At 39.9% G+C, this 21,021-nt stretch overlaps 1 protein-coding gene across 1 annotated transcript in view; it reads right to left on the minus strand.

Moving 5' to 3' along the window:
• RHOA (ras homolog family member A) overlaps positions 1-18,877 on the minus strand; it is a 30,227-nt gene extending 11,350 nt beyond the window's left edge. Inside the window, exon 1 of the mRNA XM_081851358.1 lies at positions 18,719-18,877. The gene's annotated coding sequence lies outside the window, so the exon portion shown is untranslated. The remainder of the gene's footprint in view (positions 1-18,718) is intronic.
• Between the last annotated feature and the right edge of the window lie 2,144 nt (positions 18,878-21,021).

Below are 21,021 nucleotides of genomic sequence, written 5' to 3' on the forward strand. Positions count from 1 at the left end.
AATTTGTATTAACTGAAACACACTTCAACTTTCACATGGTTGTTTCTTGATTGATAAAATGTTTGAAAATGCATGATTTCATTTGTACATGTCACCATGTTGCAGGAGCAAGCAACACACTTGGCAGACTCTCAGACTGCATTCCTGGAACAAATACCTGAAGACATTCTGTGTTCTGCAGCATTTGAAAGTGCTCTGGCAATATTAAGTCCCAAGAATGTTGCTTGTTCAGCAACCTGGTCAGAGACAAAAGCAATGCTATAATCAATTACATTCGTACCTTTGAACCTTGTATTCAAGAATTTTTCAAGTTTTTAAAATGTTGCTTTTAAGTATGTTGCTTCATTCCAATATTAGAGGCCTGTTTCCATTTAGGAACAAACGAAGGTCATGGATACATACATTTCCCATGGCTTGTCTTTTCTGGAACAAGCACACTTGAATACAAAAATAGCCATGAGGTCACCACTGTTCTTTACTGCAATTTCTCCTTAAGTGCTCCAAGATCTGCTACTTCTAAGCTACATATAACACAATATAGCATTCTGGAGAAAAGACTTCTGAATTTCTGTGTGGAAGGGTAATGGGTTTTATTTAACCCTAAGAAGATGATTACTCAGCAAATTTCAGTGAAACTAAAAGGGCTGTGTCACTATCGCAAAAACTGGGGGGTTTGCATGATTTTATCTATTTGCTAGTTGACTTAAGAAGAAAAAAAGGCCTGCTTCCAAATTAAACTTCGTGACCCATCAATAGTCCCTTGTCAAAACTATTTTCAGACAATGAAAAATCAGCACCCTAAGTTGCTTAGGGAGTTCAGCATGAAAACACACAACTGATATACTGTATTCTTGTTCTTGTTTAGAGAATATTCCATCTAGGCCTAGGAGACATCACTGAACCAGCTAGAGTGCCACTTCCTGGCCTGCAAATTGTCTATTTCTATGCAACGATACAAACCAATGCAAGCATTATGAATGTAGCACTGAATACAGCAATTTATAGTTCCTTGAAAAATGAAAGAGAAAATACGCATACTTTCATGTAACATTTGATAGCAGAGAAGAAAGACCTGGGCAGTACAAGACTGAAAGAGAAGCTATAAGTCTGAAGCTCAATGCCCAAAGCTCAATGCTTTTAAGCCTTAATAGCCTGCAAAAGAACAGTCAGCTTGTCCCACATCACCATTTTCAGCTTGCCAGAACATTTTATCAGAAAGTTGAAGTACAAATTCACACTATTGTGTTTAAGCAACTGAGGAATTTTTTTCAAGGATTCTTTTTAACACAGAGATTTATTTGGGTCAAAGTCTTAAGTTTGCATAAAAATGAATACATAATGGCTTTGGGGGGGGGAGTTTATAACTTAAGTACGGTATGTGCAGGAATAAAGCCTAATTGTCTTCCTTCTGAGATTCTTATCCATCTCATTAACAAGTGTCACATTAGGCATATAAACAGCCACTTGCTTGGTTGATGTGGAAAGTTAAGCATTGTCTCCAGGTGGCCATGTAGTTTTTGTAAATTTGTTTTAAACCACAAGTGACTAACACAAGTATATGAAGGCAGGGTGACCTAGTAACTTGTAGATTTTCAAGGCTGTGTTGTATTAAAACATCACAAACCAAGGTAATTTTCAAGTTCTTAGTTGACAGTATCCAAGATGTATAATTTTTTTTGCTGCCTGCCATAATTCCACATACGCCAATAATGAAATGTCATGAATTAAGCTTCTTTGAGTTTTTTTAATTTTTCAGGTGCGAACTATTTTACACAAATATTTACATGCAAAATTGAAGCAGCAGAGGCATAACTTGCAGACGTCTAGCTAAAAAACAGAAGTGTGTGTTAGGCTTAAGAAAAATGCAGAAATAAATTAGAATACTAGATTATTAAATATACAATAGAAGATGTTTCTCTGATAATTTGTGATACTTGTGCTAGAAATATACAATCTGTCCTATACACAGGCAACACAAGGAAACTACCTCAGTCATTAATTTCATACAATAAGCTCTTCCCCTCCTTCCTTCAGATCTATCTGCTTTTTAACCACTAAAGAGTAGGCTTTAAGTTGTTTTGTAGCCTGTTGCAAACAAGGGGACAATTAAGTTTTAAAAATCTAAAAGCAATATATTTACACTCTGCAGAATACTTTTTCTGGTATCCATCGGGTGATAGGAAGAACTAGGAAAAAAAGTTATGCGAGAGTTAAAAAGCTGCTTCCTGTTGTTAAATTAAGTGCATGAGGTAAGCTGTTGCCAGCTGCCAAATGCTACGTTAGCTTTATAAATTAAAGACTTAAGACAGAACAAAACTTGCTTTCAGTGTGTTATTTTGGTGACTTATGTCAGCTTTTCAATTACAATGAACACAGTGACTTAGGTTTTATAAATCATTCCTTCTTTTCAAGTCCCACACCAAAATATAGAGATCTGACATTAATGACATTTACCTACTGCAAGTTAGCACTGTGCCTATACGGGCATTAAGAATCAGAATAATTTTTAAATGGTTTCTGCAGTCCTAACTGAACCACTGTTTTCCTCACTTGTGGAAGTTAAGCAAATGTGTATTAATAACTTTATGGGGTAGATCTTTATTTCCCATGAGTGAAATTACACTCATGCGCTAATGGATTAAAGGAGATTTCTCCTCTTCCTCTCTGCAGCCCATAAAAATCTGCTCTAGAGGGATGGGGAACTCTCTGATAGAGTGGTGGTGCTTCCAATTGCTCCCCATCAAATGGAGCCAGTGTTTGGTGCTTTTTAAATATGGCACAAAATATAAGCCCTGCTGGGAGTGGTTTTACTCAGGAGCTTTTGGGTGCAGCTGAACGCTGCTGAAAGCAGGGCTTACAGACAGCAGGAATCTTTGCAGCTGCAGCTTGAATTCAAGTTTGGGCTGCAACGAAAAAGGGAAGAATTGGGGTGCTTAAGTGCAACCCTGATTCTTTCTTTGAAGTGATATGATATATAGTGTCAGGTTGTTAACAGGTGGGCAAGTCTTGCCCACTTCTCAAAAGTGGCCTGCAGTCGGTGGGCCAGAACAGGATCCTGCCTACTGCTCTGATCAATTTGCCAGTTTGCTCCAACAGGAATTTGTGCTGGATTGGAGTCCCCTCCACAAACCAAAGGAGCCCCTCAGTTGTAGAAGGACATGCCTGGATCCAACCCTATATAATTAGGATTATCTTCATAATATCAGTATTTCAACCTTGAAAATATATATATTATTTTGACTGAAAATGAAAAATAATTCACGTTTACAACTGCACAGTTATTAAAGTTAATGATTCCACTTGAGTTAAGCATCTTAATCTGGTAGGCTAGTGCAATAAGCAGGGTGTAACCTTTCCATGTCTGTATATGACCAGAGAGAAGATGAAAGGTCAACTGAAACATCACCCTTGCTTGCCACATCACAAATGGCTTTTAAAACTACTATAGGTTTCAGAAGTAGTGCCATTTCTGTAAAGGAGACTGTTTTTTTTTTTTTTTTAATATTTATTAAGGTTTTTTTAGATATAAAATGCACACATAAAACAATCTTGCTTCTATCACAACAAATTCTTCGCTTCTTTGGACTCCCTCACGTCCCCCTCTCCCATTTACGTCGTTAAAAAATTTTTTCCAAACAAATTATCAACTTGTTTACAGTCACATGTCCACACATTCAAATATAATCTAGCACTTTTTCCAATAAAATTTTTATATTTTCTTTAATCTCACTTAGCATCAAATTTAAATCTAGTTTAGTGGTGGCCAATTTTTTATAATCTAGCATCCTTCTTAACATTCAAACAAGTTACAATGTTTTTGTAGATACATCTTGAATTTCTCCCAGTCTTCCTCCATCTTTTCTTCTCCCAGATCTCGGATTCTGCCAGTCATCTCGGCCAGTTGCATATAGTCCATCAGCTGCATCTGCCACTCTTCCAGTGTGGGTAAATCTTGAGTTTTCCAATTTTTTGCGATGAGAATCCTTGCTGCCGTTGTTGCATACATGAAAAATGTTCGATCCTTCTTTAACACCCTCTGGCCGACAATACCCAGAAGGAAGGCCTCTGGTTTCTTAGTGAAGGTATACTTAAATACCTTTTTCAACTCATTATATATCATTTCCCAGAAGGCCTTCACCTTAGGGCATGTCCACCAGAGGTGAAAGAATGTTCCTTCATTTTCTTTACATTTCCAACATTTATTATCAGACGAATGGTATATTTTGGCAAGTTTAACTGGGGTCATGTACCATCTATATATCATTTTCATTACATTTTCCTTCAGAGCATTACATGCAGTGAAGTTCAGCCCAGTGGTCCACAACCTTTCCCAGTCCTCAAACATAATGTTATGCCCAATGTCCTGTGCCCATTTTATCATAGCCGATTTAACCATTTCGTCTTGTGTATTCCATTTTAGCAGCAAGTTATACATTCTAGATAGTACCTTAGTCTTTGGTTCTAACAATTCTGTTTCTAACTTCGATTTCTCCACCTGGAACCCTAACTTTTTGTCATTTTTAAAAACTTCTTTAATCTGAGCATAATGTAACCAGTCTCGCACCTTGTCCTTCATTTTCTCCAAACTCTGCAATTTCCAATTGTCTCCATCTTTTTCTAATATTTCCCAATATTTTGGCCATTTTGCCTCCATATTGGGTCTTTTTCGGGCCTTAGCCTCCAGAGGTGAAAGCCACCTTGGAGTTTTATTTTCCAATAAGTCTTTATATTTTGTCCAGACATTAAACACTGCTTTCCTGACAATATGGTTCTTAAAGGCCTTATTGATCTTAACTTTGTCATACCATAAGTATGCATGCCAACCAAAAGCATTGTTAAAACCTTCCAAGTCCAGCACGTCAGTGTCTTCGAGAAGTAGCCAATCTTTTAGCCAGCAAAAAGCTGCGGCTTCATAGTACAACTTTAAGTCTGGCAGGGCAAAGCCACCTCTTTCTTTCGCATCTGTTAATATCTTAAACTTAATTCTGGGCTTTTTGCCCTGCCAGACAAATTTAGATATATCTTTCTGCCACTTCCGGAAGCACTCCGTTTTGTCCACAATCTGTAATGTTTGAAACAAAAACAACATTTTTGGCAATACATTCATCTTGATAGCAGCAATTCGGCCTAACAAAGAAAGCTTCAATTTTGTCCAACTATCCAAGTCTCTCTTAATTTCAGACCAACATTTTTCATAATTATCCTTAAATAGACTCAGGTTTTTTGCTGTTATGTTTACCCCTAGGTATTTTACTTTTTTAACCATAGTTAGTTCTGTTTCTCTCTGAAACCGTTCCGACTCTATATCTGTCAAATTTTTCCCCAACACTTTAGTTTTCTGTTTATTTAATTTAAATCCTGCCACCCGACCAAAATCCTGTATCAATTGTAATACTCTTTTCGTACTAGATTCTGGCTCCTGCAGGGTCAAAACTAGGTCATCTGCAAAAGCTTTCAATTTGTATTGTTTCGCTCCGACCTGAATCCCTTCCACCAACCGGTCCCCTCTGATCAAGTTCAAGAGCACCTCCAGAACCGAAATAAATAACAAAGGGGAAATCGGGCAGCCTTGTCGTGTTCCTTTTTCAATTTTGAACTCTTCTGTAACCACATTGTTAACTATCAGTTTAGCCTTTTGTTCTGAATATATTGCGTCAATCCCATTCTCAAACCCCCGTCCCACTCCCATTTCATTCAAATTTCCCTTCATAAATTTCCAAGAAATATTGTCAAAGGCCTTCTCCGCGTCTATAAAAATTAACACTGCTTTTGTATTTATGTCTGTTTGCAAAAGCTCCAAAACGTCAATAATGTTCCTAGTATTTGCAAACATATGTCTGCCTGGGAGAAAGCCTGCCTGGTCTTTATGAATTACTTCATTAAGAACTCTTTTAAATCTACTTGCCAAAATGTCTGCAAATATTTTGTAATCCACATTCAGAAGGGAGATGGGACGATAGTTTTTGAGTTGTGTCTTTTCAGCTTCAGATTTTGGTATCAATGTGATAAAAGCTTCCTTCCACAATTCCGGCGCCTTCTTCCCTTCCATAATTTCATTACAGACCTCCATCATTGGTTGGATCAGATAGTCTTTTAATGTCTTATAATACTTGGAGGTCAGGCCGTCTGGCCCTGGAGATTTGCCCAGTTGCATGTTCTGGATAGCTTGTTCAATCTCTTGTTGTGTTATTTTGTTGTTCAGGATTAATCTGTTTTTTTGTGACAACTTTGTTAGTCCATTTCTTTCCAAAAATTGTTTAATCTCAACCTCATCTTGCGGCCCTTGAGTGTATAATTTTTTAAAGTATCTCTGGAAGCACTTTCTAATTTCCATGGGGTTCTGGATATTTCTTCCTTCAATTTCTAGGTTTGTAACTGTATTTAATTTCTGTCTCTTCTTCAACTGCCAAGCTAGCAGTTTCCCACATTTATTTGCCGATTCAAAAGTTTTTTGTTTCACTGATTTAATCTTCCATTCTATTTCTTGGTTTATCAATTTGGAATATTGAGCTTGATATAGTTTAATTTCTCTCAGAATCGGCTGTGACTTCGGATTTGATCTTAATTTCTTCTCCAATTCTTTGATTTTCTGCAAAATCTTATCTTTCCTTTCATTTTGTGTTCTTTTCTTTACAGTGTTCTGTTGTATCAAGAACCCCCATTTCTGTAAAGGAGACTGTTGTCTGGAAACATCCACCTCTGAAACCAGTTGGACACACAAACCTACTAGTAGAGTGGTTCTTTGAATCTGTATGTGCCTAAAAGCTGCTTTAATGGAACTGGAACTTCACTGCAATCAGTGCCGTAAACTGCATTTCATACCCTCTGTATTGAGGCAATTTCAGCCTCAGTATAAACAGCTTCAATTTTGATAAAACAAGAGCCAAGGATACTTCCTAAGAAAGCTAAATTGGATTTGAGAGATCAGAGCATGCAACAACGCTATAAGCAAATTCACTATCGCCTACAGAAGAAAAAATAAGCAGGACAATAGGAGTCTGCACTGAATGCCTTCTTTACCTGCAGGACAAATGTTTTAGTAAACATTTTCCTAATACATTTTGACTCGGGACAAATATTGAAAATAAAAATAAATAAATAAAATTATCAAATTGCCTTCAATTGCTACTTTACTAAGTCTACTAAACAGAATTATGCTGAAGTAGTAGCAACAAACTGAAGACATCTAATCAAGTGAACTGGGATTGCTATAGGATACAACAAACTTTCAGGTGACTTCAAGTATCTGACAGCCTCATTTTGTAGTGAGCTATAGCTGGTTCCTGAAACACTGCGATTTCTCAGCAGCTAATATGTATTAATTGAGCACTCTAGAGCCCATCACTGGAATAATTTTTCACCGTCCTCCATGCAGACTAATTCACTTCTTTTATTTGATAACTAATCAGAAAATAATTCAAATTATCTTTATTCAACAAAACTCAAAGTGCAGATATAAAAGTGAAAGTCATAATATAGCTGTGTAGATTAATTACCAACCTAAACATTTATACGGAAGGGAGCATAGAAATTGACTAAACACAAACACATACAAGCACAAATATTGTAGACAATGCTTTAGTATGCCCCTCCCCAAAAGAGAGTCTTCTGTGAAGCAAGTCTTGGGAACGTCTGCAGCAGTACAGCCAACCAAATGTTTTCTGACAGTAAGGCAAAGGACAATTCAGAAAGAATTACTCTTGAACCGTGAGCCAAATTGCAGGACAACAGCAGAAACATCCTGAAGTGGGTTGCAGCTACCAAGAAGCTGTAGTTTACTCCCACTTAAGTGTGAAAGATAAACACATAAGGTTTCTAATTCATGTAGAGGAACAAAACAAAAAACCCCAAAGTTGACAAACCTTAGAAAAGTGGTTGTGACTATGAGTCATTCCTTGGTGTTGACATTTAAGGAAGGAAGTACATGTCTCTCCCTTCTAGCCTCCTGCAGGTCTTCAGTTTAGCCTGAATCAAAAGTTCCTGGATAATAGATTCTGTATATTTGGGGGCAGGGAAGGGGGAAGAATCAAGACCCAGGAAATGAAGACACAGACACAAATACAATCCCCACTGAAGGGCATCATATTTCTGGATAGTTCCTGTACCAAGATTATAAAATTATATTCTACCTCATAGTGTAGTTCCATAACACTATGTAAAACACAGAAGACTAGGAAAAAGAATGACCAGAAGGAAAAGGAAAGTACCAGCAGCTGCTGCTGCTGCTACTACTACTACTACTGTATTATTTGTACCCCATCCATCTGGCCGGGCTTCCCTAGCCACTCTATGAACAGTATGTAGTCAGAACATTTAGCAGGGAAAGCCTTTAAGATAGCAGGGGCTACCCTGTGGCCCACCTGCGCCCTCTAGATGCTACTTGACTACAATTCCCATCATGGCTGACAAAGGACTATGCTTGTGGGATTGATGGTTGAGCAATATCTGGAGGGCCACAGGCAAGCCACCTGTAGCTTTAATGGAAGTCTGAATTTCTCTTTTCTTTAGGCTGTTTTAATTAGGTGGTGTACACTCTGCACTCAAAAGTAATTTTGAGTCTCAAATACATTTCTGGATTGAATCAGAACCAGAATGAACAACTTCAGCCACAACTACTAAAAGTCTGACCCGTTTGCAAATTTAGACTGTTTACCCTTATGCATCTTAGTAAGGAATTGGTTACAACTTCTGAAATCTTAGAACAAAGAAAAATCCATTCCAAACACACTGACTTGGGCTCACCTCCAAATATACATAGAACTGAGTCTGTCTCGGCAAAAATGGCTATATAGAAGTAATGAACTCCTGCTTCCAGAATGTTACTGGCAGACAAAGAGCAGTTTGTGTTGTCACAAAATGCAAGTTGTTTGCCAAGAAAACCCATACTAGTGTGATTCAAGCTAACCAAATACATTTTAAGTATATTTGCTAATTTTGCACATTTTACTCTAAACCAAATATTAGATATTTAATTGCTTTGGCAAGTAAAAATGCTGCAGTGGTAGGAGAGTTATAAGCATCAAGGCTGTGGGGAAATCCCCCCCAAATTGACCAAAGAACCTTCCTTGAGTGTAGTTCCAGCTTATGGCAGTTGCTTCTGCTTGATTTTGGGGGGTCCCCCTCAGTGCCACAGTCCACCCCATTCAGCAGGGCCCTGCTACTCAGTGGAGCTTTTTCAGGAGTCTGGACATGTCAGCTTCTGCTAGTCCCATTACACACACTTAAGTCTGGATTGTAACCTATATTTCTCTTAAGGATGAACTCAAATAAAATTAGGCAACTAACATAAAACCAACCAACCAACCAACCAACCAACTGGATTATAATCAGGTGTAGGGAGACAGGCTGATCTCAAGCAAATGGAACCAGAACCTAATGGTAGTCATTGGCCTTCTTCAAGTATAACGCTAAAACATGGCTGAGCATTATGAAAACAAGTTGGAACAAATCTCAAACTCTGGCTCTCCTTCCTCCCTGGCACAGTCATAAGGAACTCAGATGCTTTTGCTTCAGCTTGTTACATCATCCAAACCTGAACTGTGGCTAATCTTAACTATGGTTTGCTGAAACAAGGCCACTTTATAAACTGAGGTTTGAAGTTAGCTTGTTTAAACAAACTGTAGTTAAGATTTGTCTGGGTCTGGATGACAGAACAAGCAGACAATAGAACAAGCTGAAGTTAACTTAAAATCTAAGCAGAAGCTTCTTGCAGATACGCTGAAGGAGGAGATGGAAGTGCACAAACCAAAGATTTAGGGTTACATTCAAATGCAGCTACTGAGTGACTATGGATTTTAATATTATGCAAGTCTCTCTCCCCCCCTCCATCTCAAGCTTAGAAGCTGTACATATATTTGAAATGAAAAGTTCTGGATGTCTTTGCCTGAAGCTATTCTAATTCCAAGTTTAGGAATTTGAAGCTCCAATCTGATTTACAATGCATGATGGGTATGATTGAGCTAAAGGTAAAGAGACCCCTGACCATTAGGTCCAGTCGTGGCCGCTTCTGGGGTTGCGGCGCTCATCTCGCTTTATTGGGCGAGGGAGCCACTGTACAGCTTCCGCGTCATGTGGCCAGCATGACTAAGCCGCTTCTGGCGAACCAGAGCAGTGCATGGAAATGCCGTTTACCTTCCCACCAGAGCGGTACCTTTTTAGCTACTTGCACTTTGACGTGCTTTCGAACTGCTAGGTTGGCAGGAGCAGGGACCAAGCAACGGGAGCTCACCCCGCCGTGGGAATTCGAACCGCCGACCTTCTGATTGGCAACTCCCCAATCAGAACCGCCGACCTTCTGATTGGGTTTAACCCACAGTGCCACCCGCTTAAAGCAGCATCTAAATGACCCTACTATTAAAATTACTCTGTATACACAAAGTGAATTTTAATCATCAGCTGTTTTCTAACTGGACAGGTCAGCAATGTGAGTAAAATCCTGCAAGCACTCCAGTCAAGCACTTTCATGCCAACTGGAGTCAGGGTCCAGCTGGTAAGCAACACAAGCTTCTTGCTCCAAGGGTACCAGTTTTCATTTACTTATGTAAAATCAAATCCCAACCAAGCTTCCAGAAAAGTATTGATTTTCTGCAACATTAAGATTATTGGTGGAATTGTATATCTTAGAAACTATTTAATAAACATAAGGTATCAATCAGTTAAACAGAGATATGAAAAATTAAAGCACTTCAATTTGTTTGCAAGATTCCCCATATATGAAAGAACTAGCATTTTTGGAGACAGATGTTTTGAAAGAACTTCCAATGCTTGAGAGATCTGCAATACTATTATTAACCACTGAAGACCACCTTATGGTTGAAATGCATTCAGCAGCTGGGGGGGGGGGGTTCAAACTTCATTGGACCCAACTCATTCTGGTAATTTATATTATGCTGAAGTGATTTAAGTAGTCATATATAAAAGTAAAGGAACTTAAAGAGTTTTTATAGTTGTTTTTAAGGATAATAAAGTTGCAGAAAAAAATACTAATTATCTGGTATTTAAGTGAACTTACTGGCCACCCTTCTGTCGGTGCTCTGGTACTTAAATCAACTTATTAGCCAACCTTAATTTTTTATCACAGTCAATTCCTCCTAAGTCTTCTGTTTTAGAAAAAAGAGACGGGAGTATTATACCATTCTGGGCTTCAGGAAAAGATAGAAGCAATGCGGGTCTCTTGTCACTTTTGCTTTTTCCACAGCTCAGTACAAAATACATCCATATCCCAACTCAGAAGAGAAAAAGGCAGGTCAAGCTGAGACGTTCAAGCTGAGAAGAGTCCCTGATCCTTGGCAAGCAGATTTGTGAAAACTTGCATGACTGTATTTTGAAAAGGCAGTTCTAGTCATTTTTCTTTGTTCCTTTTAAGTTTTTATAGGGTTCAGTGCCAATTTATTTCACCACACCTACAGAATTATGAAAGGTAGAAATATTAATGAAAACACCAAGTTAAGGGGAAGAATATCTGTGATAAAAATGAGTGTATTACCAATGATTTCTTTCTATTTGAATTGATACCTGTGGTCAGGGGGGCAGGACCCTTTAAACAATGGCAAAAAGATATTTCCAAATTTGTCTGGCAGGGGGACCTGGAATTAAATATAAATTGTTAACAGATGCTAAAGAAAGGGGCGGATTCTCCCTGCCAGATCTGAAACTGTACTATGAGGTGTCCTGCCTTTGCTGGTTATGGGAATGAAATACAGACCTAATAGATTTGGAAGGACATGACAACAGATTTGGGTGGCATGCTTATTTATGGTATGGAAAAACAAAGGTATATAAGGGATTCCTGAACCACATTGTAAGGAAATCAATTTATGAAGTATGGGGAAAGTATAAAAACTTGTTGGAAACTAAAACACCATGGTGGCTCTCCCCATTAGAAGTGATATCTATTAGAAATGTAAATATGAAAGAATGTTGGGCGACATATAAAGAATTGTTAATGGAGGTGGAAAACCAATTAAAACTAAAAAAGTTCAATGAAGTAAGGTGCATGTTATCAGACTGGTTACAACACCATCAACTGAATGATATATTCAGTTTAGATAAAGGTGTGTGTTTTGGAAAAGAACCCTCAAGGTTTGAAAAAAGGTTTATTAGACAATAACAAAAAACTGTTATCAAAAATGTATAAATCAATGTTGGAATGGGAGACAAAGGACGAGGAAGTTAAAGTGGTTATGATACATTGGGCAAAGGATGTGGGGTATAATATACCATTAAATCAATGGGAAAAGTTATGGAAAGAGCATTTAAAATTTACAGCTTGCTGTTCGCTGAAAGAAAATTATATGAAGGTGATGTACTGAATGTATCTGAGTCCAACAAAATCAGCAAAAATGTATAAAAGTACATAAAATGTATGTTGGAAGTGTAAGGAAAAGGAAGGTACTTTTTATCATATGTGGTGGACCTGTAGAAAAGTAAGAGACTTCTGGGAAATGATATATAATGAACAGAAAAGATGTTTAAAATAACTTTTGTCAAAAAACCAGAAGCGTTTTTACTTGGATTAACAGGGGATGGAATACCAAGGGACTTAAAAAGACTATTTATGTACACAACAACGGCCGCAAGAATATTACTTTCCCAGAAATGGAAAGAGGAGAAGGAACCAACAAAAGAAGAATGGATAATTAAGATGATGGATTATGCCAAAATGGCAAAGATGACCATGAAGACCAGCGTTCAAGATGAGAAAAAGTTTCAGCAAGAATGCAAGATATTTATAGACCGGGGATGTCTAATCAGTAGATCACGACCTACCAGTAGATCCCCTGGATGATCCTGGTAGATCGCGGGATCCTTATTGTGTACAAAAAGTTATGGGGGAAAGCTAAAAAACTCTGTGCAATCCTGTCCCTGCAAAAAGCTCAACAACTCTGGGCACTTCACTTCCACCCACCCTAGTAGATCACTGCCAGTTTTTGAGGAGTTGGACATGCCTGCTATAGACTATTTAAAAGACTACTGTAAATATAGTAAAATGTTAGCAGGTTTGATACAACATTTATGTAATTATACAATTGGAAATTAAGATAAATAAGAGGGAAAACAAAGTTTGGAGAAATAAAATGAGATGCAAGAAATTATGGGGGAGGAAATTCAGTTGGAATTCAGTTCAGGGGTGGGGGGGACAGAATCTATACTATATTCTTGGAAAATCATTGAATATATGAATAATTGTGATGATAAAATCTGAAAAATCAAATATTTTTTTAAAAAGAAAACACCGAGTCACACTTCATTATTAAACCAATTAGACTGAAACAAAAACAAAGGAAGTCATCTTACAGACTTCAAGTGCTAGAAATGTACTGCCAGTGTCATATCCAAATACTAAGCTTTACAGAATTAGACGGAATCTCAAGATACCAGATTGACAATTTTTAATGTTGGAAAGATGAAGTTCGCTACTAAGTTTTTAAAGCAACCAATTATGAAGAGTTTAATCATAAAGGCTACAGGAAAGAACTGTAAACATCTCAACACCTACAGATCAAAAGCTTAGCATTTCTTGAGATGAAAGTAATATTAATTTGTAGCCAAAATTCACAGGAGTATTAACACTACTTGAGGAACAAGTTTGTATCAACACTTTACAATGCAGGGCTGGAAAACAAATGCCTTGATGCCCAACTTGCCTGAGTGCAAGTGGACTCCATTCAAGTGGACCACACTGGCACCACACTATGCCTGCAGAATGCCGAACAGTCCTTGCACCAAGCTAAGAATCTTTAATCCATGGAGGATCTCTGCAAACTGGGTGAAGGGGCATTAAAATGGCAAATACTATTCAATGTTAGCAAGTCTAAAGTGACCTAGATTAGGGTAAAAACCCTTAACTTGACATATATGCTAATGTGGTCTCAACAGATGGTGAGTGACCAGGAAAGAGATGTTGAGGTCATAGTGGATTTGGTGCATCAACAGTGAAAAAAGTGAATTCCATGTTAGGGATAATTAGGAAAGGGACTGAAAATAAAAATGCCAATATTATAATGCCATTATACAAATCAATGGTGCGGCCACACTTGGAGTACAGTGGTACCTCAGGTTAGAGATGCTTCAGGTTACAGACTCTGCTAACCCAGAAATAGTATCTCGGGTTAAGAACTTTGCTTCAGGATGAGAACAGAAATTACGCAGCAGCGGCATGGCGGCCCCATTAGCTAAAGTGGTATCTCAGGTTAAGAACAGTTTCAGGTTAAGAACGGACCTCCAGAACGAATTAAGTTCTTAACCCACGGTACCACTGTACAGTTCTAGTAAATGCACCTCAGAAAGGATACTGTAGAGTGGGGAAAAGTGCAGAACAGGGTAATCAAAGTCATCAAGGCAGAGGAGCAACTCTCAAGTTGTTGAGCTTTTTTTTTACAACTTTACCCCGAAGTTGCTGACCTTTTTTAGGATTGATATTTTTTTTTAGGATTTAACCCCAAAGTTGCTGAGCTTTTTTTTTTAGGATTTTACCCCAGGACATGTACTGCCACGGGGGCTGGATTAAATCGACTGGGTTAGGCCCCTGAAACGGACTTTGGACATGCCTGCTCTAAACAGTTTGGGACCACACTATTCCGGGGACCACCTACATCTGATTGAGCCTGTCTGGGCATTATGATCTGCCTCAGAGGCTCTCTTGTAAGGTCAATTGGTCAGTAGGAACTTTTCAATGCTGGCTCTCAAATTGTGAAACTTTCTACAGAGTTGTTCTCAACACTACAAACTTTTCAGAGTACTTTAAAAATCTATGTCTGGCTAGTTTAAGGTGGATAGTTCTTGTTTAATATCTGATGAATATTTTGTATTGAGAAGTTAGATTTAAAAAGCTAAGTGCATTAATTGCTATACATTGAAATATATATTTTCTTCTATACTTGTGCAGTACACACAATGCTGGCAAAAGCAGTTGAAAACAGCATAATTAGATAACTAATTGCACCATGTGTGAATAAGTCAGAAATTAAGTCAGATATTAACCTTCTGAGAAAATCCATTTGGTGAGTCCAAGGGAACACACTTCCCTTATGATTGTTCCATTTGATTCTATCTCAAAACATCTCGAGTCCAAAATTGCAAAGAAAGAACTAAGAGATAGTTAAGAGAACAAAAGGGAGCTCTCATTCACTGAACTGATAGAGCCTGCCTCCTCTGCAGAAGTTAAGAGGAGTCTTAAGAGGATGATGGTCCCCAAGCATAACCTTCAATGTCCACATGCCTCTTTCTGGTTGTGTAGAAAATATCACCTGCAGAAGTGTGATATGTGGATCCAATATGCAATAAGTTGCCCCCCCCCAAAAAAGGAGTACTTTCACCTCAAGTGATCTTTAGAGATTTGTCCCAACTATGAACTGTTTTCTCCTTACACCTTTAACTGTGCAATTAACAGTAGATGCATTATTTCTAATTGTGGGTATTCAACTTTCTCCATTCAGTTCCGCAAAATGAAATAATTGCTCTGTTGGAAGGCATTGAGAATGGACTTTTAAATATGACCAGATCAAATTTTCTACAACAGTAATCAGTGACAGAACTCATTTCATGAGAAGCATTACAAACATCAAACACATCTGAAGGTGCAATTTGTACTGATTTAGTGAAATTCTAAAGGGTACTAGGGCAGTACCAGTGACCAGCTGAGAAAAAAAATCATATTCAAGGCCAGTTTACCTATGCGAAAGGTTTTTTTCCCATTCCAAAATATATGTAATTTAGATACTCTAAATCCTTCTAATTGACAATTAAAAAGCAACTGGGTGAGGGATAAAATGTATGCACCCTCCCTGAAAAAAGTACTGGAGCGCAAGAGGCTCAAGATAATAAAGACAGGCTTGTAGATCATATGGACAGGCCTTGAAACATTTAAACAAGGCAATAATATACATGAAGTATGTGTGGAAATGTTTTACTCAAAGCCATAGATTACTGGCTACTTTTCAGGAAAATAAGGAGAGCGCAAATAGCAAGCTTGCAATATTCAATCGAAGGAAGTATGGATGAAAGTAGAGTTTGTGACAGCAATAAAGTAGGCTGGTTCATTGGGCAGAGAAGACAGTGCTTGAAAAGAACTGCTGGGAAAAGGGCACAAATCCTTATTGATCACTGTTACAATTGCAAGTGTTTAAGCAGATTCATTAAATCAAAACAAGCATAATACACTATGCATGTAAAGAATTGAATGGTAATTTTCATGTAGTATTCCAGGTGTGGGAAACCTCTGGCTCTCCAGAAGTTGCTGAACTACAACCCCAGCAAGCATGGCCAATGGTCGGGAAGGATGAGAGATGGAGTCCAGCAGCATCTGGACAGCCAAAGGTTCCCTACACCTATAGTATGCTGTTGGAAAGGGAAGAAAAAAAAACACATTTTCAGTTACTGTACTTTCATTGTTTATCATAACACTTTAAGCCAGACAGAAATTCCTAATTATATAGTGGCAACCAAGCCCAACATACTCAAACCATTTGTAGGTAATTTGAGTACAATTTCTCAATCTTTCCTACCCTTTGAAACATTTCAAACACAGAATATTGCATAAACGTTTCCTCTTCCAAGCTATGCTTACACAGCCCTCCCACTGCAGTGTTAAACCTACAGCATTACCATAGCAACCCCACCAATCACAACAGTTACTTTAGAGTCCTTAAATATTATTTGACAGGTGGCTATCAGGAAAAGATATTAACCTACAGAACGTGGAATGGGCTATATAAGAATATGAATGCTGATCACTAATTGTCTGCTACTTCTAGAGTAAATATTGCTACAGGAAGCATTACAGGCCACTGCTACTAATTTGGTTATTTATTCACACCTGGTGGGTTGGGTCTTTGGCTGCACTACCAAACAGATCTATTCTTCCAGACTAAAATGTATAACAGGTTAGATACAGAAAAGGTTTCAAAACCTGCTGTATATTCTACAAGTGTTGAATCATATTGTTAATGACACCAGAGAGCTAGAACAGCACAACATAGAGTATTTAGGGGGTTGTTGTTGTTGTTGTTGTTTACTACATTGAGCTGGATTGAATTAACCTGGTAGCAATGGAGCCCTTCACCTTCTCCCACAATCTGCTCTGAATACCTAGAACCTCTAGAACAGCACACGGGGAGGAGAGATGTTCTACCTGCCACACAGTGCTTGCACTGACAGAATGATCATATTACCGTAGTGAGACATTGAATTCCACCCATTATTATTATTTTTGTTGCAAAGATAAATTGCTCCCTATAATTCTAACCAAAAAAAGGGTCAACATTATAATTTTATTACATTTTTACACCACCCCTTTTCCAAGAGAAGGGCCTCTCCTTTCAGTCTCACACACACCCTGTGAGGTAGGCTTAAGTTGAGAGATAATGACTGACCAACGTCATGCAATGAGCTTCATGAAAGAGTATAGACATTTGAACCCATTCAGCATTGGATTATTTAAAAACATTCTGCTAAAAAAATTTGAAAAGACCTGCCAATTTAGCCATCAACATGCTTAGATGGCCTTGGGCAAGTCACTGTCCTCTTGGCTTGAACTCCATCTGCAGTATGAGAAAGTGATACTGGTCTGCCCTATAGGGCTATCACAAGGATTACTGAAACGTATGTGCTTTGAAGCATCAAAGTATATATTAAGGATAGACCCAACATGCTGAAAATACAGATTAATAATAGATCCCAAATAATTAGCTAAAGTTATTTCAAAATAAATTGTAAAGGAAATTTGGGTCTGATTAGTGACTCTTGAGGGTGACTGTACATTTGAGAAAAAAACCTGTTTGGCTTCAGCTGCAATTCGCATCAGGTCACATCAACCCCTTGCATTGTTTGTCTTATGAGGTAATCAGTTAAGTTAATGTAAAGAAGCCTCTACAAACAAACAAAACCAAGCACAAAACTGCATGCTTCTAGTACATTATTCAGCAAAACACAACGTTATTCAGTCACACAGCGTGTCTTCTCCATTTGGGCCTCCTATTATGATCTGAGAACACCCACACACTTCTGGAGAAGAAACCCTTACAAAGATTCAGCGCCGGGGCTACACCACTACACAGCCCAGAGGCTCTGCGAAATCTAAAACCCAGCACTGCACTATTCGTGGTATTTTCCAGAGTTATTTTTGCTTAAAAAAAAAAGAACGCCAAGGCTGCCGAGGAGGGAAAAGAGCAGCTCGACAAACAAGAGAGGAAACACCACCCTTCCTCCACCCCAAACAATCGAGAGAAACTTATGTTTTAAAGCTAAAGGAGGGCCGCCGTGGGGAGCCCCCGCCTGGCATCCCCGCTGGGCTCACCTGGAGACCCGCCACCCGCTTGGAACAGGCAGTTCCCGAACTCCGCCCAAAGGGGGAAGGCGGCGGCTGAGCCACCTCTTCTCGCACCAGGAAAATAAAAGGCTCGGGCGGCCCCGTCACCCACAGACAGCGGGAGGCTCCGCTCCCGCTCCCCCCACCCCCACCCCGCCTTAGCTTGTGGCCACAAGCCCCTCGCCCGCCCACGTAGTGTGTGTGTGTGGGGGGGGGGCACTTCCCACTCTAACCGCCTCACCAGGAAGAGCGGAGAAAATTCCCGCTCCCTCAGTGGCCACTGGCTGTCGGGTGGGGCAGGCCGCACAGGGAGCGGCCACGCAGGGCCAGGAGCCTCTCCGCTCTCGCGCTCCTCGCCGCCCGCCGCCCTCGCCCCCTCCGCTGACCCCGCGGCCTCTCCGACTCCTCTACCTGAAAGGGCTCCTCCGCTGCGTCTCCCCGGTGCTGCTTCCTTTCTCCTTCTACGGGCCCAAACTCCGGCAGCGGCTGAGGAGGAACGGAAACCGGCGGGGCGGGTCGAGCCGAGAGGAAAGCGCGTTCACGCTCTCATACAAAAAAAAAAACGCGACGTGCGCGCTCCCGCCCCTTCGCGTCTCGGCGGCCAATCGGCGGCCGCGGCGCGGGGGCTGCTGGGAGGAGGCGCTATAAAAGGACGCAATCTATTTGTGAACAGGCTCTTAACTTTCCCGACGGCGTCGAAGGAGGAAGCCTGGAGGGGCGGGGGGGGGAGGTGAGGGAGCCGGGACTGGGTGTGCGCGTGTTTACGTGCAGCGGAGGTGAAGCAGGAGTCAAGGCCGCGCCTCCTCCTACCTTCACCTGCGTCCGCGCGGGCTGAGGTGTTTGGGCTGGGCTAGGCGAGCAGGAAGGAGTTCAGGAAAAACAGGGCCGGGCGTGTGACGGGTACCTGCCGTGGCGCGCATATCGGGAAAAAGAGCAATCGCCGGATGAGCCCCTTCCTTCGAGAATTTGTCCTTTGCTTTTTCTGAGTCTACTGTTGCCCCACAAAGGGGGTGGGGGGGGGGAGAAAGAAACAAGTTGCCCCACGGCGAGAGGGAAGAGAGTTCTTCAAAGGTCGGGCGTTCCTCTTTGTTTGCCTTTTGTTCTTGTTTGGTCTTAAATCACTACAGAAACCTGGAACCCCTTTTCCCGATGATGATGATGATGATGATGATATTAGTAATAATAATTTATTAATTATACCCCAGTCACGCTGGGTGGCTTCCAACAGAATATTAATAGTAATAATAAAAAGTGATAAAACATCAAACTTCCCTAAAAGATAACTGCGGAATGGTTGCCTGCCACAAGGGATGTTGGCTTTGTTGTCCTCACCCATCTTCGAAACACTGCAAAAAGCTTAGTCCTGGACCCCTCTCTCTGCCTGGCAACTTGTCCTGCCCCCTCTTCCGTGGAATATAAAGCGAGTTCACCAGAGTTATTTACTGTCAAAGCCATAGGAAACTGTCTTAGAGAAATTCAGACCATTGCCTGTACCAGGAATCAGGATGAGCAACTTAGGCCCCGGGCCAAATGAGCTCTTCCCTGTACTACATCTCTCTCGAACCCCACTTGGCACTCTCCTTGAATGCCTTTTCCTTGACTGGAATGTGTCCCTGAACTTTGATAATGTCTCCAGCTTGCCTTGATGAAAGAGAGAGGTGTGCGCATGTGTAAAGTGTCTTACTTTACAAAGGTAAAATTCACTTATGTGTGTCTGTCCACTTTTGCATGTTTACCCCCAGGAAGTTGAATAAGAGGAATGCAGTCCTTGGCCTCAAAATAATTTCCCAATCCTTACCTTCACCTGCTGCTAGCAGCTCCTTAGGGCAGGCATCCCCAAACTCGGCCCTCCAGCTGTTTTGGGACTACAATTCCCATCACCCTGACCACTGGTCCTGTTAGCTAGGGATGATGGGAGTTGTAGTCCCAAAACAGCTGGAGGGCTGAGTTTGGGGATGCCTGCCTTAGGGTTTAGGGCAGGGATTATCCAGACCTACCTGGAGATGGTGGGGACTGAATCCAGAACCTTCTGCATGAAAAGCAGGTTGTACACCACTTAAATATAGACAGTTTTAACATTTCTTTCAACAGCCACCCCATTGAAATACCTTTTATAGAATTTGAGAGAAAATATTATATGCTATTACACAAGCAAGGTGTCTCTGCAATGCTTGCTCGAAATAATGATTATAGTTATCAAGTGGGAGTTTATAATAAAAGCTTGTTACAGCCTTTGATGATGATCTTTGAAAAGAAACACAGCAGGAATCAAGTTTTGTACACCAAACAATAAATGTTAATATCAACTTTGGCCTGCAGCTATAATGTATATTCCATTTATTATAAAATGTTCTCTGTGCATGTTTGTTTATGCTCTTCAGCTCTACTGCACACACAGCATTGAAGATCAAGCTGATTAGAATTTGTGTATAATATGAAAGTGATAGGAAATTAGGGAATGTGTTAACAAAAAATGAATTAGTGTTTGGCCCTTATGTCTTATGCCTTTTAATTTTATTAGTTATTTGTATATATGCTTCAGCTGGGGAAACCAGCAAAACTATGAGTAAAATTTAGTAAGCTAATTATTTGCAGTTAATTTCAAGCAGAATCTGTTTTCTGACAGAAAATATAGAAAAATAAGCCCCAAATCTTGTAACTTACCCTGCCCTTCTATTTGCAAACATTGCCTGTGGAATGTGGCCCTAAACACC

This window comes from Podarcis erhardii, assembly GCF_964252035.2.
Source record: "Podarcis erhardii genome assembly, chromosome: 2".
NCBI lineage: Eukaryota > Metazoa > Chordata > Lepidosauria > Squamata > Lacertidae > Podarcis > Podarcis erhardii.